The sequence below is a fragment of the Anser cygnoides genome, chromosome 4 (genome assembly GCF_040182565.1).
Source record: "Anser cygnoides isolate HZ-2024a breed goose chromosome 4, Taihu_goose_T2T_genome, whole genome shotgun sequence".
NCBI classification, from domain to species: domain Eukaryota; kingdom Metazoa; phylum Chordata; class Aves; order Anseriformes; family Anatidae; genus Anser; species Anser cygnoides.
The window spans coordinates 14803898-14826240 of NC_089876.1; the positions used below are offsets into that span (position 1 = coordinate 14803898).

Below are 22343 nucleotides of genomic sequence, written 5' to 3' on the forward strand. Positions count from 1 at the left end.
AAGAGAACAAAAAATTTGTTTATTCTTAAATTTTTCAATTACAAGGCCTCAGCAGCTTTTCTCTCTCAGTGTTTCTGTGGCCCTGCTTCTAAGTTCTTCTAAAACCTTTTTAGACCCTCTTTATTTTCTTTCCCATAGTTTTTACATTATCCAAGGGGTCCAAAAGTCTCTTTGTTTTAATTTATGTAACAAAGGGGTTAATATTACTGATGTTTTCTCTGCTGGGATGCCAAACAGGGTCACCAGATGTGATTCATAAGTTGTTCTTGCATGCTGCTTAGCAAAAGCACAGCTGTGGTTACACACTGGGGGTGGAGGTAAAGGCGAAGAGATCCTGACCCCATTGGAGTCAATGGGAGTTTTACTATTTACTTCCATGAGACCAGAATTTCACCCCTAGTATCTACATGGGTCTTGATGTTTGTTTTCCTTTGTTCAAAAGGATCCTTACTATCACCATTGCTAGCTTCCATAAATATTAGATGTGAATCAATAAAGCATTTAATTATTATTATAACCACCAATCTTCAATATTGGATGACAAGTAAAATATGAATAAAAGATTTAACTTACAATAAAACCTTGTTTTGTGAGAGAAAATTGGGGTTTCATCCTTTTTTCCACAAAGCAGCTACTTTTCTTTATATATATATATATATATATAGGCATCTAAATGTTAGCATTTGGAGATAAATTCTTTGTTCTGGTTTAAGTATGCACACATACCAACCACATTGTTTTCTCCTTCAGAATTTTACAATATTCTGAAAAAAAGTATCTAACTTTTTGACAGGCAGGAACAAAGACTTAGTTGCCTCTGGCACTACCAGCAGAACCTTCATTGAGCTTGGTTTTCAGTATCATTTCTGTTTCTGAAATATGAAAAATGGTAAATTGAACACAATTGCAGATTCATCAGAATCTTCTGTTTTATTCTACCAGTACATTCCTATTAGCTTATCAAACAAAAACTGAAATTAGCTTAAACTATGGTTAAAGACACATCAGTTACTTCAGAAAATTTTATTATAACAAGATGGGCATAAGAACATGATTTCTGATGAGGAAGTCATAGCTAAGATTCTGTAAATAAGGACCTTACATTTTGCTCAGAGAGGGATCTTTCTGACATCACTTTTCACCACCCTCCAGTTATGTGAAAACTAATCTACAATGATCATTTTCAGTGGTCTCAGCTTCTCGTTCTTTTGTCTACAAATGGTAAGACTTTGTACTAGATTATGTAATTCCTCCATGGACATGGTTGCTCCATTATCTCTGTAAATATTGGACAGACACACGCGTGAGACTGGAAATGTAGTTGCACACTCAGTTTACCATACCAATATTGTATTTGAGTTCAGCTGAGATGGTTGACTGTAAAGTAGCTAAGTGAGTTTATCTCCTTTACAGAACTTGTATGAAGTACAATGTCATTTCTTCTGCTTCTGTTTTCTCAGATTTAACAGGACCAAATAAGATTCATGGACAAGACAGGCAGTTATGTCTTGACACTCAAAATTTCCTACTCACAAGTGGTGGTTACAGTCTAATGGGAAAAAAAAAGAAAAAAAAAGTCTGTCTTGAAATATTTTTACAAAACAAATGTTAGTATATACCAATCATGTATAATCGTTTACTAATTTACTGACTGTGCATGCAACTATCACTATAATGTTTTCATCTCAGAATTTAGGGTAGTCCTTATTTCAAATACACACACAAACACTATCAACCCTTATCAGATAAATACTGAACTAAGGAAAAGCATATTCTGTTTCTCAGTTAGCCCAGGTAACCGCAATGAAGAGAAGGAAGGTGTTGGTTGGCTCATCAAAAAGTGTGAAAAATGAAATACTTATTTCCAACGTATGGCTTGCAAACAACATTGAAGCCAATATGCAAGTTTATATAAGGATTATGTTGACACTGTAAACATGTATGTAGCTGGTCTGAGTCTGTACTTATAAATTTTTTAGCCTTTGAATAAATGGTGACCAGATGCAAATTCCTTACTAGTCATGGACCTTTGCTACATTTCAGACTGAACCCAGGATCTGCTTGGGAAAGTGCTTGCTGGTTAGGGCCAAAACCATCCAGAGACTGTTCCAGCAGTTTAGCAGCATAGATGTCTGAGTTCCAGTATCCAGGAAGTTTCTTAGCTTTGTTTAATTTAATAATATAGGTGTAACTGGCATTTGCTTATGTACACATACGTTTTCTGTGACATAATAGTATATTATGTTCAATATTTCAGTAATACTCTGCAGGTCACTGAACACCAGACCCAATCCAAAAAGCCCTTCTCCCCAAACTACATAAAAATTACTTAGTGATGACCAAAAATCAAGCCACTGCATAGCCAGACAGGACGTTTTCCATGTTCTGAAGTTCAGTGAATAAAATAATCTTTGGCACTTACACAGGGTCACTCATCCAAGCATCTCAAGGAACCTTGGAGACACTAAATAAGGAAAAAGTTGCCTTTGGGACCAGTTGGAAGACTGTAAAAAGAAAGCAATTGAAATCATTATAAATGTTCTTTAAAACAAGAAGAAAATTTGCTTCCAACAGAACTGTTAAGCTCTGATGTGCTATATTCTTGTGAGTACAATACTTAGATTTGGAAATAGCACAATTTGCGCTTTATGATATTTATTGTGCCACCATATGGGCAAATGCAATATATTTGTTAATTTGTACTCTGAAAATTTACTGAATAATTATGCACCTCAAAATCTCAAATTTTATCTGAAATGTTTGTATGAGGGGACACTGTAAAAGACTTTGAGACACTGTCCATCAGTCTGGTATCTGAGCTCACCTTGGAGACTTGGAGTGCAGAATAAGGAAATACTTCACCATCCATTCAACTGGGGTAGATGAATCTGTTACATTGCCCAGAGGAGGGATTTTGAATGGTATTTATATATGTTCTGCAGGAAGATTTTATTGCTAAAACGTTTTATTCTAGCTCTGGACAATGTCAGCCCCAGTTCAATCTGATCTTTTGTGGCAGAAAAGGCCACAGTAAGATCCTGCTCGGAACAGCTGAGTTTCCAGTGCCTGGTCATTGGCACCAGGGACTGCCGAGATGTGTCATCCTTGCAGGCGTTATTGCCTGGGGCTGGGTGGAGCGGCAGGTAGTCTCTGAGGATGGGAGGGAAGGCAGCAAGCAAGCAGCAGCTGCTCTATGCATTGACCCAGGAAGACTTTCAGCTCCGCTCCCATTGAGGTCATGCCAGTGGCTAAGTGGAAAGAGCCTCAGCCTTGACAGCAGAAGCCAGATTTTATTTTCCATTGAAGCTTTTGCCTCACAAATCCATAGCAAGTCATCTCATCAGGAGGTTTTTCCAAGGAGATGACCAGAGGGCAGGTTCTCAGTTGACAAATATGTGCATCTGGACAATTCCAGTCACATTTATTCCTGTTTGGGTGGTTTATTTTCCTTTCCTTTTCTCCTCCTGTTCTACAGCAGTGTTGCTGTTATTGTCTACATGTGTACACATGTATGCATTATGTATAAAACTTTTGTTTTGTAGGTAGGGTCTGTCTCTTCAGACGTTGCCCAAAGCCAGAAGTACACAGACACTTGTTGCTCATATAGGGTATATCTACAAAATGCAAAGGGAGACTCCAATTTAGGCTTGAACAAGGCAGTTGGGCATCAAAGGCAGCATATATACGTGTGTATATACATATATATATACATTGGCCTGATGATCAGACAGAAGGCTTAAATAAATTCCAAACAGGTAATCATATCACGTACTTAAAATTCTTACAGTTATTTCATTTCAGTTTTATTGACTTCTAACCTAGTATTTTCTCTTTCCATCCTGAAGGTCTGTTGTTTAATGCTATTCAAAAAGCATCTGATACCTACCTTTTAAATGGCAGAATTCTGTAAGATGAAGCAAGTGCCACCAGTGCAGCTTATAATAAACTCATTTTTTTGTTGTTTTTGACACTTTCTTTTTTTAAAAAAATGTTCTTTAAAGGGTCTTTATGATTATTGGTATATTAATGATAAATTCAAAAGGAAAAATATAATAAAAATATGGTATGTGATTTCAAAGTGACATTGTTGATAAATATTGAAGTAAAGATTATAGAGTGATTTCCATTTTTATTTTCTGGTTTAACTTGTTTGTCACATTCTAGAAACTACTTATTAGAATATGAATTTGCCAGGCCTGAATTTTACATTAATTTTAACAGAGACTGACCAGCCATTTTTTTTAAGACAAGAACAAAATAAATGAACACTGCAGTGAGTATTGCAATACACAAAGTGTACCACCAGCAACTAATCAGTTATCAAGTTCCACATAACAAAGAAATAAAATGGGGAAGTTATGATCATAGGTCACTGCGAAGACCACAGATTAAAAAGCAGACAAAGGACTAAACTTCCCAGAGGTTTGGTTCCTCAGTAATCACCAACTGACAAAATCTAGACTGAAACAATTCTTTCACTACAGATTTGCTAGTGGCTAATGTCAGCACCGGTCTCCTTTTGATTTAAAAAATTCTTTGGGGACAGAGTGTTAAATTGGCATGAAAATAGATTTCATTTGGTAACATGCCTATGTAAGATAACTTCCATGGCTAAAAATAGATGCTCTTGAGACTGCAATTACAAAATATGATGAATAAGGACAGAGTAATGGAAGACATAAATTTTTAGAACTAGACTTCAAATGTCGTAAGTGAAGGATAAGGCTTAACAGGATAAAGTTTTATAGCAACCAACAATCCTTTAAATAGAATAAATGCTTATGAATCATTTAAAGTAGCTGTGGCCGACCATGTGGGTTCATTTGTAGGCTCTACATCTTTGCCAGTAATTTAGTATGAAATTTCCTAATCTATAATCATACTCACTGAGGCCAGCAGGTATGCACTCAGGCTCATTGTTTTTCCATCATACTGAATAGGGATCTGTCTTTATTAACCTGAATGGTTTACAAACTAACATGGTACACTTAGATTAAAAAGAGAATATGAAGTGAGAACTATTAAGGTGATTAATTATTCTCAACCCACACTCTTCTTGTAGGATGTCTAAGGATTCACCTTGGATTCCCTGTAATTCTGGGGAGGCCATGAGTGGTGTCTGCTCTACTGGACTCACTTGTGGTAGAAGACATTACTGTACCTTGGTGTTGTGGTTTAACCCGGCCAGCAGCTAAACACCACACAGCCGTTCGCTCACCCTCCCCCCTCCCTCTCTGGGATGGGGGAGAGAAACGGGAAAGTGAAGCCTGTGAGTTGAGATAGATAAAGACAGTTTATTAAGACAGGAAAATAATAATAACAATAATACTAATAATAATAATGATAATAGTCCTACTACTAATAATGTGTACGAAACAAGTGATGCACAATGCAATTACTCACCACCCGCTGACCGATGCCCAGCCTATCCCCGAGCAGCCAGCCCCCCCACCCTGGCTAGCCACCCCTATATATTGTTTAGCATGACATCAGATGGTATGGAATACCCCTTTGGCCAGTTTGGGTCAGCTGTCCTGGGTCTGTCCCCTCCCAGCTCCTGCTGCACCCCTAGCCTGCTCGCTGGCAGGACAGAACGAGAAGCTGAAAAGTCCTTGGCTTGGTGTAAGCACTGCTCTGCAACAATTAAAACATCAGCATGTTAGCAGCGCTCTTCTCATCCTAATCCAAAACATAGCACCCTACCAGCTACTAGGAGGAAAATTAACTCTGTCCTAACTGAAACCAGGACGCTTGGGTAAGATAAGAAGCACTTGTGGATAATGTTTTGAGAGGTCTACCATCAACTGGAGAAGCATCAGTTGGAAAGGACAGATGTGTGTACTTCTGTGCTTCATTATCCAGCCTATTCCACCGCCTACTCAACATGAATAACCTCATCAAAGAGCAAAGTTCAGTCCATTACTGGCACTCTCTAAAAGTAACTTCTGCTGACATAACAAATCCTTAATTCACATGATACTTTGGTTTTGGGGTGATAGAAGCAGCTTACTCATTCTGATTTGGTCCTCAGACAGAATGCTTAGGTGTGTTAAATCAATTCCAAATGAGTGATCACACCCAAAATACCCCCAGTTATCACTTTTAGCTATTACTCCATTACTTTGGAGAAGTGGACAATAGCCTTAGTTCTCACTTACCTTTTTTTTTTTTTTTTTTAAATAATATAATTTAATTTCATATCAAATACTTGCTGTATCTTGTGGAAACTTCATTTCTTATTAGACCTAGCCATCACAGAAGTGACAGAAGTGATGTGAAAGGGGATAAACATATAACTACTCCAATTATGTAAAAACTGAGAAAAAAAAAAAAAAAGAGTAGTGGAGAGTAAAAGTAAAAACGTTTTTCTTCTTTTCTTTTTTCTTTTCTTTTCTTTTCTTTTCTTTTCTTTTCTTTTCTTTTCTTTTCTTTTCTTTTCTTTTCTTTTCTTTTCTTTTCTTTTCTTTTCTTTTCTTTTCTTTTCTTTTCTTTTCTTTTCTTTTCTTTTCTTTTCTTTTCTTTTCTTTTCTTTTCTTTTCTTTTCTTTTCTTTTCTTTTCTTTTCTTTTCTTTTTTTCTTTCCTTTCCTTTCCTTTCCTTTCCTTTCCTTTCCTTTCCTTTCCTTTCCTTTCCTTTCCTTTTTTTTTTTTCTGTGAAAGCATAGAGAGACACTTGCCCAAATCATAGAACCATAGAATTATAAAGGTTAGAAAAGACCTCCAGGATCATCTGATCCAACTGTCCACCTATCACCAATATTAACCACTAAACCATGTCCCTAAGCACCAGGTCCAACCTTTCCTTAAACACCCCCAGGGACGGTGACTCCACCACCTCCCTGGGCAACCCATTCCAATGCCTGACTACTCTCTGACTAGTTGCCAGATGGATTTACTGGATGGATTCAGTGGGCCTGGCCATCCATCCTGCAAAGAGTGTACCTGTCCAAGCAGTGGGCTGCCAGCTTCTTCAGGAGAATACTGTGGGAGGTGGTGTCAAATGCTTTTCTGAAGTCTAGCAATATCATTTAACTTCAGGCAGGTATTTGAACATAACAGTTCTTGAATGCAAGAGTCATAAGATAAGAGTCACTACTTTTCAAGATTCAAGTCACTATTTTTAGCTAGTTTTTGGTGGGTTGCTCTTAGAGGCTTTTGTAGGAGCTATTTCCACTTAAAAGAAAACTAAATAACCTCTGCAACAGGGAACTGAACCTTGCTTTTTACTTTCATATGTGAGTACAAGTTGGTTATTTTTCTACAGCTGGTAAGTCTCTGATCTTGACAAAAATATCATCAAAACTGAAAACATTTCAAAGTTTGTTCTCTCTCTCTCTCCCTTCTTAGAGAGATAAAAACACATTAAAAGAGCATTTTTAAAATAGTTCCAGCAAATTCTGACTAACATGGCTCTCAATATCGATATCAATATCAATATCAATAAATTAACGTTGCAAGTAATGCAATTCTTATGGGAGATATAGAATCATAGAATGGTTTGGATTGGAAGGGACCTTAAAGACCATCCAGTCCCAACCCCTCTGTCATGGAGAGGGACACCTCCTATTAGACCAGATTGATCAAAGCCCCATCCAACCTGGCCTTAAACACTTCCAGGGATGGGGCATCCACAGCTTCTCTGGGCAACTTGTTCCAGTGCCTCACCACCCTCTGAGTGAGGAATTTCTTTGCTATATCTCATCTAAACCTTCCCTCTTTTAGTTTAAAGACACTATCCCTTGTCCTATTCCTCCACTCCCTGACAAAGAGTCCCTCCCCAGCTTTCCTGTAGGCCCTCTTTAGGTACCGGAAGGCTGCTATAAGGTCTATCCAGAGCCTTCTCTTCTCCAGGCTGAACAACCCCAACCCTCTCAGCCTGTCTTCATAGCAGAAGTGCTCCAGCTCTTTGAGCATCTTTGTGGCCCTCGTCTGGACACATTCTAATGTGTCCATGTCCTTCTTGTGCTGGGGATTCCAGAGCTGAATGCTGTACTCCAGGTGGGGTCTCATGAGAGCAAAGTAGAGGGGGAGAATCACTTACATTGAATAATCTCCCAAGAATCTTGGTAAGCTGAAAGAAATACCAATAAGTAAGAGTAAGTAGGTAGAAGGAGGAGGGAACAGTGACATACATGACGCCGAGGAAACATTCAGTATGTGGTATGAAATAAGGTGAGGAAAAAAGTAGGGAGATTCCCATTTATGTATTAAGTGATGCAGTAATATGGTATTGCAATACTGAGGCTGAGAACTTCATTTTCATTTCAGGTATAGAAGAGATTTACCTTGGAGTGTTATAATTCTTAAATCTCTTAGGAGGACTGTGGCAGACATGACTGGGCCCACAATCTTGAATGCCATTATTTGAATCTGTCCTTTTTGTGTCACACTAGTTTGAGCATATATAGTATATTACCTTTAATTAATTGAGTGTTTATGTGTTAAAAAGTTATTCACTTGTGCACAGAGTGATTTTCTAGGATTTATGATGGGAACATTTTATAACAGCAGCATGTGTTTCCCTACAATTTGTATAGGTTCATTCATTATAATTTTTCCTGATGTTTTGCCTACCATATTATTAACTTCCCCAAAGCAATGAAATAACGGCTTGTCTTCTCACAGCAGAGAAACGAGAGGAATAATTATGAATGTGGAAATCCCAGTGAAAACATGCTTCTATTGAAAGGGCCTAGTGGTCCAAATAGAAGCTTGCTGGATTTATGAAGTCTATAAAAAAAGCAAACATACAGAAAAACAGATGCTTTTTTTTCTTCCAAAAATCTTGGAAGTCCTACACTTAGGAAAAAAAGGAGGGAGGGAGGAGAAGGAGAGAATGTTACATTTATGCCACTATTAACAAAAATTTATATTTTGCTATAGGTTATGGACTCTGAATAAATCATCAAAGTTTCAAGCCCTTGCCATGCATAACTATTTAATCATTTGGAAGTGTTCTTTTCAAAATGTAAGAGTCTGTGAGCATAGTGCTTGATTTGTTACTCCTTCAGTAGCAAAATCACCTTTGCTTCAAAGGGACAGCTCTTTAGGACTCTTTGCATGTAAGAATTCAAAATAATGGGAAAATGAATAGCATTCACCGATGGTGGTAGGGGATTTTTTTTTTTCCAGCCTGTCAGTGAGAAGGTAGGGGGAAAGCCTGGGAAATCAATTCCAGAAAGTGTTGTGGATCACTGGCTATTTTACAAAGATCCAAAGCTGACAGGACTACCACAGTCATTTGTGTTTATTGTTCAAGAGGGTGCCTTTTTGGACCATCCTTAGGAAAATCAACCTTGTTTAAGAAACAAAGAAGGGGGGGCAGAGGGATCAAAAAGGTAGTGGGAGGCAGTGTAAGCAATGAGCCTGCTCCCAGCCCTGCTCTAGGATAGCCTTCCCCACCACTGCTCCGGTCCCAGCCCTAGCCCTCTCCTAGGCACTTTGTATTATTACATGTGCACTCTTCATTGTTATTTCTCACAACAACCCAGTCTGCTTCTGCACTCTGTCGTCCGGGTGGCCACTCATAAAAAATGTGATTTACATTCTTGTTTCACTCTCATCACCTTTTTCTTCACTTTGCTTCTGCAGTCCACACTTTGCTTGTCTTTTCTGTCCTTTTCGTCCAAAACCTGAGCTTTTTCCTGCTGACCTGTTTATGCACAGAACAAAAGAAAATAATAATAATAATAATAAAGACCACTGTCAACAGATCAGTCCTAGATTTCTTTTAAAGTGAACGTAAATATAATAAATTCTTCAAAATAATGGCAACATTTTTGAATTTATTAGAGGTGGCCAAGTAATTTCAAAATACAAATGAAAATTTTATCTCAGTTGCATCCCAAAACTTTTTACACCTAAAAAGAACTGTATCAAAAACACAATTACCTCTAGGCTACAGTAGCATCCATTACAGTGGGTTAAAATTCTTTTTCATGTTGTCGAAAAGCTGACTGAAAGAATTCAAGGAACTTAGATTGGAAGTGCCACATAGGAAGAGTGGCTTTCACAGACAAAGTCATATAGTTTGTAAGCATGTGCTCACCTTTTGCTGGGATCAAACCTTAAACAGCAGAACTCAAGTCCTTTGAAAGATTTAAGACAATTTACCCCTACTGAGGAGCTGCCCCTGTGAATATAAATCCAATGTATGGCAGAATAAAAGGGTCATTTTGTGCTAATTCAGTTCCACTCAGCAGCAAAGGCTGAGCAGAAAGATCTGTCATCAGCTAGAAGCACTCTGACTGGCCATACATTTTTCACTATAAATCTTACGGATTCTCATAAAAGGAGGCCCATCCTGAGTTCTCACTAGGGTGAGAATCTAGTAGTCCTCAGCTTTTTTAAAAACAGTAGCTATGGCTGTTTATTCTTTATTCTCCTGCCTTAAATTCTGACCATGTTTTCTCTATCAGGGCTAAGGAAAGAAAAGTGATTAACTGAAAGAACATGTGAACAAGTGAATAGATTTTTTCTGAAGTTCAAGAATGCACACATAATTTGGCTACTCCCCTGAAATTTATCTAAATTTATCAGACTTTTATTCAGAGACAAAAAATGTTGTTACATGTCCACAATCTTCCAACAGGTAGAGCAATCCTCTTGTATTCTCCACTTCCCCCAGAGGACGCCTGGTCTCTTGCCTTAACATTTCTTTTCAAGGTACAAAAAGGTCCAACATCATCATGCTTCCAGGCACACATCTTTTAATGGTGTTGTGATTTCCATCTAACTTCAGCAGCTCCAGGTACCTGACAACATTCAGAAAGGTACTGATGCAAGATCTGTTCCATCTGTAGTGTATGTACATTTCAATATTCTCATCTCACCATTACAAGATGATGAAAAAGTGTATGTCTATTTTAGTGCATGACATTGGCTAACTTTACCATGGGAACCACGCACTGAGCTCAGGGCTGGCCGCCAGCATCTTCTGGCTTCTAATCCCAGATCTGTCACTGATATGACAGAATGACACCAGACCAGTAAAAAAAATCCTCTGCCTCATTTTCCCCAGCTATAAAATTAAGTTCCTTATTTCTCACAACTGTTTAGAGAACTAATTACATCTATGCGAGGGAAGAAGAGAATTATATAGGTGATAACAGCTATTTCTTTCTAGTAGGAAGAAATGAAGAAAAGTGCCTCAAACATTCTTAACTCCAAGACAACCTCGGTACAAAATGTTAGAACTGCTAAAGTACTACTAGGATTAAGCCTCAGCTAGTACATTTGTGTTATGTTACACTTCTGCAAAACAGTGGGTGTCATTTAAAGGGCTTTCTGAATGTCAAGGTACAGCAAATATATACACTTTGTAGTAGGCTAGGGAACAAAGGCTCTCACTCATGGTTAATGGCTCCAGTCACTGGACTGCAAGGCAGAGGAAAGTAAGTGAAGTCTTCACAAGGATACTAAAAGATTTATAAAATCTTGTCGGAAAGAAAGGAAAAACATTCAGAATCTCTCCATGGAGAAAAAGAAGAAAAAAAAAAAAAAGGAAAAGAAAAAAAAAAGGAAAAAAAATAAGCAGAAGCAGCAAGTTCAGTGGTTATCAGAACTAAAATGATTTTTTTCTTCTCTACTTTGAAAAACCTTCAAATACAACTATTCCTCAGACTGAAACCTCTTTGATTTTAATGTTTCCCAGTGTCTTTCTTAAGTGTTTTGTTTTAAATGATGAAGTCTTAATAAATAGTGGACACATAATAAGCTTCTGTGGGATTTGGACTTTATCCCACAAGTGAGAGGAAGACCTCATAACTCAAAGAGTGATGAAGCCGCAAGAGAGTTATGAAGGTTTTTCCGCACTAGTGGGATTAATTCCATATTCCACAGATGCCCATTATATAGAGGTTCTCTGTTTATACTGCAAGGAGGTAAAAAGATTTTTTTTTTATTAGATTAAAATGTCAGGGTTGAATATAAATGTCTTAGTCAGAAGAGTAAAGAACAGCTGCTTTGTGGTGTCACAAAACATCCTGAAAACAGTGGTTGAGTTAGTGGAGAGACATGCACTGAAAATATTTTGTGTGTAGCAAGTAAGCATCACTACTGATGACTTTCTCCGTGTAACAGTATTCTCACTTTCTGCTACAGGGAAAGAAGCCCTGAAGAGGATCGTTGAATTCATTTTCTTAATCACTTCCAGCATTTAAGACATACAACCCAACACACTGAGGCCACTGACAAAGGAATAGGAGAACTTACGGCAAAATAAGCTGTCCCACTTAGAAACAAAAATAACCTCCAATCCAGCCCCCTGCAGCCCTATATGACCACCAAAATTCAGCTAACCATGTCCTGCCAGTAAGACTGTATTTCCATATGAAGCCAAGACACATTTGCTCAGCAAAACCCCAAACATTGCCTGCCCTTATGTCAGACTATTGCTTTGCTGTTTTATGTCATCATCTATGTCTGGCAAGCCTCCTCTCTACCCCAGTGTCTTTCAAGACTGGATATCACTCCCAGTGTAAGATAAAAACAAGTTCATAGATTTACATATTCTGTGTTCATGGAGGTATTTGCCTTTTTAATGAAGCATTGCTTGTCTTCAGAACAGGAAGGGTCACAAACACAAATTTTTAAAATGGATTTGGGTTTTGATCTTAAGACCATAAACTCTCCTTAAGAGATCAAGTTCTCTGCAGTACTAAGTTGCAAATTAAAACTAAAATCATAAACTATTATTGAATAATCCTCTGCACTTATCATGACTTTAGACAGGACATTTTGGTTTACACGGAGCATAAGCATTCAAAGAATTTTCTGACTTTATATATAATTTGCAGATGTACATTGCAATGTATAAGGCATGCAGCAACAGAGTTCTTTTTTTCATTCATCATGGAGCAAACTGCCTGTGAACACTACATTGTTCTGCCTAGCTTTTACACACCTGGGGAAAGCTTTTCTTATTGCTTAAATCCAATTGCTGCTTATGGGTTCAGCTGAAACTTGCAGCTTGAAATATCCAAATAAGTTCAGGCCGTGCCTAAATTTCAGAAAAATGAGCAATTATTTGAGGATGAAGTCCTGCCATAACCACAGAGCACAGACCTGCAATGAAGACTGGAGTATCAAAATGCTGCCATCTGGCACGGGGCAGTCAAAATCTAGATCATCCTGCTGGTTAGTGTTGATAGCACCCGGCAGCTGCGAGAACACACCCTTCTTTAATTCTCCATGTGATGCTCCTTTCAGAGGAGCAGCAGGCACCTCCGCCTGCTGAGGTGCCCAAGCTGTGGTCCGGTTCCTGTTGCTTCATGGAGAACTGGTTAACCACAAGGAGCTGGCTCCTTCCCTGTGCCCAGATGTGGAAAATACAGAAGAGCTGAAAGGGAGTAAATAAAGGCAAGAGAACAAGTTGGGGGTGGGATTAGTGTTTTTCAAAAGGGAACATGTTTCTGCATGGCGCCCATTTTACTAACATTGTATAGAAACACAATTATTGCCATGTCCACAATTGTGATCCATACGACAGCCTTTGTGAAGGGTACTGTCTCATTAAGAACGGTCTGGAAACTCCTGTGCTATGCTGAGACCTGCAACACCCATGACAAGAAACCTGAAATATATATGGCCCCTCTTGTGATGCTAGCTGAGGTAGCAGCTCTGTCTAGATGTGCCTTAACCACAAGCCTATAAATCTGAGGTTCTGCTTGGGGTATGATGCAAGTTAAAGATCCCTTTAAAGGCCCTTTTACCCTCTGCTGCTGATGGATTGGTAATTTGAGGTCAAGTATTTTTAAATATCTATTTTTAGTCCTTTAGCATACCTGCTTGCCTACTTAAAATAGCTAAGGAAGTATTTTGGGCACAAAAACACAAACACTCACATCTTTAATGAATTTCTGGAGCAACCCCCTCATCAAAATAAATAAATAAATAAATAAATATTCTGAATCACAGCAGTTTAGAAAGGTAATAAAATAAGAGTTCAATTGCAGGTTTCTTACAATGTTCTGATACTCTCTATGTCAGAAAGAAAGGAAAAACTAGCAGAATTTGAAGGTGAGACAAAGAAAGAAAAAGAGAGGTTCCAATAGCTCATGGAGTAGTACATTAGCATATCCATTCAACCTCTCTCTAAACATGCTACTTATTTGTTTAAGAATAAGTTTTATTTTCTTTCTCAGGAAAGCTACCATTGAGGTTAGTCTGAGAGAGCATCCTTGAAAAATACAGCAGTGACATAGAGAAAACATATAAAGAATCAAATCTGAAATTAGAAACTCGATTGTGTGCATTATAGATTTGTATCAAGAGTATTTTATAAACCACCTTCTAGAAGTACAGCCTAGACCCAGTTTCTTCTGGCATACATCTTTTATATGAGGGTAGTTCCACAGACTTTCTTATGGAGTTGTTCCTTATTTATACTAAATCTGCACAAGTTTCTACTAATATTTTTGCACTTTTCCTAGGAGGAGACGGGGAGTGGAAATTTAGTTGCAAAAGGAAGAGATCCACCACAATGAACTCATCCCTTCGTAATACGGAAAGATTTCTACACCTAACTCATCCTGATCCCATCCATTTTATTCCACACAGAGTCACACCATTTGCTATCTACATTGGGAGTAAGTGACAGTCCAGACCTAGATGTCTGGTTCATCAGGTTAGCCATGATGCATGCAAGGCCTTGAAAAAAGTCAGCAGCATATCCTCAGGGGATAAGGAATAAAGATTAGGAAGGCATGCCACTTTTTCTTAAAGAATTCAGGAAGAATCTCCTTCTTTCCAGCAAGATGTTGTTCTTATGCCATCTAAAACACTCCTGCTGGTGTTGGACATAAAAAAAAAAAAAAATTAAAATCGCACCTCTTTTCTAAAGCCTCCTTCACTTGAATGGTGCTTTGCCTCCACAGGGAAGCAGGGAGGAGGCTGCGGAAAGATGACATCCTGTATGCTGCAGTATCCTCCCCTTGATGGATGGATGTGCTCCATTGGGGGTATGACTTCAATTCTTTTCCTGAAACATGAATCAAGCGAGGCCACAAACAAATATATTTCCCTGTCAAACATTTCACTTCCTGGAGACAGTTAAGAGCTAATGTGACATACTGTGCATGGTTTATTTTTGCTTTTGGGCCAGCGAATTGCTGTGCTGCCTTCCAGGCCCTTAAACTCAGTTTGTGTTTGCTGAAAGAAGCATTGCAGACACACTGGCTGTGAGTCCAGTACGGATTTCTAGCACACTGACTGATCGTAAGCTTTCAGCTGAGGAACTGAAAGATCTGTAAACCAAATTCAGTCTTGAGGCATGTGTGTTCCTCTTTGCTTAAGACTTTGAAGGAGCAGATGGTGGAGTTTCTTTCATGTCATCATACTTGCTCATCATCTAGTCTGTCTTTTAAAAAAACTTACAACTGATACAACTGGCTGGCTTGTGCGTACAGAAAAGAGAAACAGAGAACACTAGTCGTCTGCCTTTTTGTTGTTCCCTGGCCAAAAGAATTCCAAACCCGTACAAGTGGAGGCCTCAGAATAATTTCTTGTCTTCTTGACTGTGTAGGTAAGAAAACTAAGGCATAAGCAACAGGATGTACAGCTCACAATGACAATGATAATAAATAGCAGAGCCAGTAGTCCATGCTCTACAGACAACTGATGGGACATAACTGTTCTTTCATTGAAGTAAATGAAATCCAGATTTCATCAAATTAATTTCATCTTAAGTCTCTATCTAGTTCAGAAGGGGACAACCGAATGCTACAAAGCCTCCAAAGATTTTTCTGCTTTTTAGGACAACTCAGAGGTAAAGCAGATTTTCTTTTATCAGCACAGGTTCTTTCTCTAACCATCCATGGAACCAACACAGCAGAGCAGCCTAACCACAACGAAAGAGTTAAGTGACTGCCGAGTACTCTGTCAGTGTTACCTGAACATTGTAATGAACAAAAGCAGGTTCTCAGTCCATAAGAAGGAAGTGGGACTTGTCAGCATTTGCAAACAATTGCAAAATAATCCCCCAAAATGTCCCCTCAAGACTACATCTGAATGCCATTCTGCTCCTACAAAGTTGAAGAACTCCATGAAATCTGGGTGCCACCATGTATCTTGTAGGGACACCTCCGATACCCTGTTAAAAATAATATAATTCTTTTCTTTTCTTCAGTGTTGTTAAATTTACAAGCCTTGATCAGGTAAGCATCATCAGGCTGCAGTAGTGCAAGTGTTTTAGAAAGTGGGAAATGATGGCAGGTAAGCCCTCTCCTCATTGCCTGACCTGTGCTCATGTCAGCAGCACTTCATGAAGAAGAAGCCACAGAGATGGGTTCAGGTGGTCTCTAAACATTGTGTGAAGCAGCCTCATCTCTGAAGAAAGTCTGGGATCATTTTAGGCCATGCTGCTAGCATGCCAGTGTTAGAGAGATATTTGTATTAATGTGACATTAATTATCCTCTCTTTGAGTAGATGTTATCTCCTCTTTTCAGTTCTGTGGTACTAATGTATATCAAAAATAGCAGAACACAGAATTTTGCAGTGTAGAGGTGCTATGGCACTATAATACAGTCTGCAACATAGAGTTCAAGGTTAAAGGAAAATTAAAGGAAAGTACTCCACTTTTCTGTGGCATCCATACATTGACACCAAAGACCAGTGTAAAGTGGTAAAAACCATTTGATCTGGCCTTAGTTCTTGAGCAGCATCTCCAACTAGACAATGCTTGCATTCTGGTTAAGCACATTTCCTTCTACCTATAGATATATATGTATAATTTGTGCCTTTAGTTACTTTAGTTAAAAAAAAAAAAGTCATATAAAAAAGAACATCATGCAAAACCAACTGAAGAAAAAGCTCCATAAAAGGCAATGAAAATATAAGTTCTTATACCAGCACTGAGATGGTTCAGTGTCACTGAAGGTCTTCAGGAACTCTGAAATTGTTCCTCTCTCCTTCATTCAACAGTCTGAATGCATAACTAGGTCAGACACACTGTAGGAAGGGAAATCTCTTCCTGGCATTGGTAATGCCAATATAAATTTTCCAGCACAGGCCAACATGCTTCAGACTTCACCTGGGGAGGAGGAGAGGAAGCAACTTGGCCTCTACAGTGGCACAGTTACTGGCATCTTTATAAAGACTGTCTAAGTTGCCAGTAATGGTAGCAGTGATCTTTGTGATGTGGAAAATTGCTTGCCACAAAAAACTATCTCACTGCTGGTGTTTTCCCCTACCCACTGACATACAGAGACAGAGAAATGTCCTAGGTATTTTGGGATAAGAAACTGTTTGCTACCTTGCTTCTTTGTGTTAAACTATTTCCCCCCCACCCCCACCCCCCCCACCCCCTTCATTTAGTCTTTCCACTAGTATGTGTTGTTTTAACATAGATGTCTCTAGGTGTTCAACTGCCTTCAGCTGATAGCTGTCTAGTTTGAGGAAAAAATAAACTAGCCTATACTATTCTGAATCAGTGTTGTAACTGTCATACTGCTAATGTTGGCTTCCTTGTTGCTTTTGGTGGTAGTACCACAGACTGTTCTAGAAAAATCTCTTTATTGCCTGAAATTACATACTTCGGTCCCTTTCAAAGTGCTTCTTAAAACTTATCCTTACTTCAGATTTCTCACTTTAGTTCCATAGCTTTAACTATTTCCTTCTCTCTCAGGGACCATGAACATTAACATATTTTACTTCAGTTATATTGCAGAAGTGGCTGAAAATGTCACTCTCCACTGAAGCTACATTTTGCTAGTTATATGAAACACGGCTGCTGTCCCTGCCCTAACAGACATTGTAACCTGAAGAATCAAGACCATACAGATCTCTGCATTAACCACAAACCTTCAGTACTGTATTAGGCCTCTTCAAAATATATAAGCCAAAAGCTAGAGGAAACAGTGGTAAAATCACACAAACAGACATTTTTTACAATTATGAATATTCTGGTATTGTCACCTAAACTGCTGGAAAAAATAGAAGAGAGAAAATGATTATTTTGTGTGATATATCCAAATAATTTATAGCTAAAAATATTTTAAAGACTCTTTTCAATTTGCACATGTCCAAAGATTATTATTGATCTTAAACATTTGTTTGGACTGATGCAGGTTCTACATTTTATAATTCTTAGCCAGCCAGGACAGTATCACCATTTTCCCAGCAGAAGTAGCAATCTCTTCAGGTCTAACACACAAATAACATATTAGGATGGCTTGTATTAACATAGTAAATTGATAGACACATAAATGCACAAAACTTTAATGCCTTCACATAAGATTGTTCCATAATGGCATTATTAATTTAATCCCAAACTCCAACCTCCAGGTGAATATATCTCAAAGAAATCATTTTAGCAGTGTCTACTGCAATATTAATGTGTTATTTACAAAGTACCCAGGCAAAAATAATTTGTTGGCATACCTAACTTATGATTCAGTAACTGTGGATGTAAGAGTAGCAATGGGAAGTTCAGAAAGCATAGAAGGTATAAATAGTGCCAGTAACAGGCCAGTGCTCCTGACATCTCTACAACAGAATGAGGAAGTACACATAAAATTAAATTAACCTCTTAGTGTTTTCATTAGCAGAAAAGAATTTAATTAAGGAAGTCAAGATTCCCTTCCAGTTCCTTCTTCCAATAAATATGTTCAGACTTTGATCTTTGACCTTTATTCGTAAAATTAATTCTACATCATATTTCTGCATATAGCTCTCCAAGGAGAATCAAGTTTACACTTCCCTCCCAATCCAAACCGTAACAGCGCTTAATTAGGTGATAATTTATGTAGTACTTAGCATGAACTTTTGACACTTGCTAAAGTAGGCAGCACGAGTGTACATATGTTATCACCTGACTACATCAAGCAACAGAACCTATGCACCGGTCAGGTATCTTGGGCTTTATACGGTATCAAGTAACATTTATAACCCTGTTGTACCTAAATTTCTAATAGGTTAGACCTGTCTCTAGTGTACATTAATATATATGTCTGTGTGCACTTAAAGCACTGATTGTAAGGACTTCAATACAATGGGCAAATAGGGGAAACAGATGTTAAGAGAATGGGCAATGAGGCTGTCTGAAACTTTGTCACTCCACTAAGTTTTATGGAAAGTGCACAGCTGACAAACATTTCATTTTTGCCCACCCAATATGATGAAAAACATGGAATTGAGCTCTGTTTCTACCAAAGTTAAACCTTAAGTAATTATAACCATATTAATCTGACCTGTTAATAAAAGTATAATGAACATTTTTATACAGAGCATACAAAGATTTTTTTCCCTACTCTATAGAACAACTTTTTGATAGAGCTGTTGTCTTTACTAAATGATTAGATGATTTTGACCAAAGTTAGTTCATTCTGTGGTGAGCAGTTGAAGCCTGATTCTCAAATTTCTCAAGATTTGGTAAGAGAATAGACATCAATTCATTAATTGCCTTTAATGTAGTAAGCAACATGATATTATTATATATCCCTAGTTTGGAAACAAAGATGTTGAGTCACCTTAAGCATGTCTAGACAGAGAAGATTTGTACCTCCATTTTATTGTATTCTTATGAATCTGTCTTACTGTTATGGATGATGGAAACAGTACTAAGTCATGAATGTGTTTTCAGTCATTCTGTCACCTAGACTACACTGAACATTATAGTCATCCAGATTCATGCGGCCAGTTTATGACAGAAGTCAAATCTTGTGATTGCCAGGGTAGAGACGTCTCTAGATCATCAGGAAAGCAAGAAATGCAAGCATGCAAGAAACTATCACAAAGTAAATATTTTTATTTCTAAAATCCTCTTTTCTATTTATATTCTCTACTTCTCTGTATCTCAGAGTGATTAGTGATATCTCATCCACTGCTGTGAAAATAAAATTGGCTCTTACAGAACCTGTTCAGCATGTTATACAAGCATTTTCCATAAGGAGTCAATTAAATGAACAAATGTTGAATAAATATATTCTACTTTGCTTTACATTTGTTTATCGTGTTTCTTACATCAGTTGCAATATTCTTATTTACATTTACTAATTCCATTCATAATTATAGTTCTGACGAAGAAAATGTCAGTAGGGATCTTTCCATTCATGTTAATAAACACAGAGTTAAGAGGTCATAACCCAACAGCATCTATTTTAATCATATCAAATTCTCTTATATACCATACCACAGTCTGCTTGACGAGTTACATTTAAGGTGACTAAGCTCCGCATGAATAAGACAAGGCTTTTGTCAACACCTGCTAACACTCCTGGAAGAACCACCATTGTTTTAATAGGGCATTGAGTTAGCACTCTAGTTAAACAAATAAAAAAATTCTACAGTGTATTTCAGGCTTTCCCAATTAATAGTTCCAATATTCTTTATGAGAAAAGTAGAAACGCTGTAATCCTCTGCCATGTTTATTACAAATGCCAGAAATTTCCTTATGACAGCAAGGAAAAAAAATATCTATTCTATTTCCTGAATTGTACCAAAATGTTTATAATGTGAGTACCAATATTTTGATATTGCTCCTTTCACAGATACACATGCCTCTATATAAAGCCATTGTTATCATCAAAAAATATGAAATATAATGAGAATAAATGAAACCAAGACATTTAGAGAGTTCATTTAATGTGAAGGCATTTTTTCTACCATAGCTTTAAGCGTCATTAAACCACCAGCATTCTTCTCAAAGAATATTAAAGATACAGAAGGCCTAAATACTGCCTGTAAGTAATGAGTCAATCACTCCATTTTATATGAAAAAATGTTGTATAAAATTTTTAAACAGGCCTTGCTAGCCATCTATTTACAGCTAAGTTGCTGCTTCTCCCTGTAGTGTTTTAAAGCATATGATACACCAGTGTCTGTATTTTTGGTAGCTTAAAACAAAATTGAGTCCAAAAGAAAATTAGGTTAGCTTAATGCAAACTGGAAGGCTGCACAAAAGTATTTGAGTAGAGAAATTTTTACCAAGATAGCTGTTAGTTAAGCAATAACTGAGTTCATCAGACATTTTTAAAAGGGCGGGAAACTTTTGCCACAAGTGAAATATTTCATAAGAAGTCACCAGTTTTTGAAGAAAAACTATTAAGTACAGAAATGAAACTTTTTCTGCATGGACTTTGTTCATTTTCTTTTCACCAACAAAAGGAGAAGGGAGCAGAATGAACAGAAGATAAACTTGACTGTGAAGAGGCCTTGACTAACACCTGACACTAACGCCTGACTGATGCTGAAATTCCTGCAATTCTACATCTGCTCCAGATTGTTCCTAGCAGGGTCTGGTTCTTCAGCACCGAGCAGCCACCACAGTCTTTCACAGCTGTACAGAATGACACCATTCTGTTCTGACTGAAAAACAAACCCTTGTTCTGCAAGCCTGAGTAATTTTAAAAGATGAAGAGCATTAATTAATTAGTTCCAAGTGGTGTCCTTGGGCAAGCCATTAACCCCTCCCTGTATTCTCTTCTTTACAACTCACAGTATTATTGAAAGGACTAACAACTTAGAGTTGTAGCACACCACTGAGTCTCTGCCAAGCCTGAGAACTGAAATGTCACCTTCGAGCTGTTTGCTTTGCCCAGTTTGGTTACTGGCCAAAAGGCCAAGAGGGAATGCAGCTAGGCAGTGCAGACATCTTCCAGCCGTTTTAAAGTGTTATTCTTGCAGCTGCTTCTAATTTAATTTTTTTAGGGTACCTGTGAATAGAGAAGACAGAGTTCTTTTTCACTGTCAGATATACCAGCATTTCTTCTCCGTGCATTCAAGAGCACTTGGGAACGTTCCTGGGTTTAGACACAGAGTCTGAACCTCAGACTGGATCCCACCATAAAGGATAGCTACTGGGAAGAGCAGTGAGAAGCAGTGGTACTTTATCCAGAGTTTAGCATATGAACACAGGGCATATCATTCCAGCAGACTCAATTCAAAGCAAAATGTTTGGGCTTCTACACTGCAGAACTTTATGCATGACCAGGGAAAACACAGAACAACAACTTTCCACAGTGTTTAGCTGCTTTGCTTGTGCTTCCATGATACAGAGGCCAAACATACAGTAATTTTAACTGAATCAAATCCAAGACTTGTCTAAGTATACCCACTGAAAATGAAACCGACCTTGGGGAGAAAGAAGAAATGGCAAGGCAATGAAAACATCATATGCCTTAAGGAAAAGGATAGGGGAAGTAGCAGCAACTCAGGCCTGCTCTCAAAATAATAACTAGGGCTATTATTTAACAAACAGAAAAGACCTTTCTCCTTGCACAGTAACTCTTTGGTGCGAGCAAGCACAGGCAAGGTAGCTGAATAAGTATTCTGAGAGAAAACAGGAGCAAGTATTCAGGAGGATGCTGGTAGGACAGGAAGTAAGAGCAAGAGATTCTCCTTCTCCTC

At 38.0% G+C, this 22343-nt stretch overlaps 2 long non-coding RNA genes across 2 annotated transcripts; both read right to left on the reverse strand.

Annotated features, from left to right (window-relative positions):
• Window positions 1-597: 597 nt before the first annotated feature.
• LOC125179760 (uncharacterized) lies at window positions 598-6506 on the reverse strand. Its single transcript, XR_007157532.2, has 3 exons — window positions 5162-6506; window positions 2423-2504; window positions 598-1549 (listed from the first exon to the last, which is right to left on the reverse strand). It is a non-coding gene; the product is annotated as an uncharacterized lncRNA (long non-coding RNA).
• A 96-nt stretch (window positions 6507-6602) lies between these two features.
• On the reverse strand, window positions 6603-13422 carry LOC106033865 (uncharacterized). Its single transcript, XR_007157572.2, has 4 exons — window positions 13064-13422; window positions 10569-10752; window positions 9565-9650; window positions 6603-8069 (listed from the first exon to the last, which is right to left on the reverse strand). It is a non-coding gene; the product is annotated as an uncharacterized lncRNA (long non-coding RNA).
• Between the last annotated feature and the right edge of the window lie 8921 nt (window positions 13423-22343).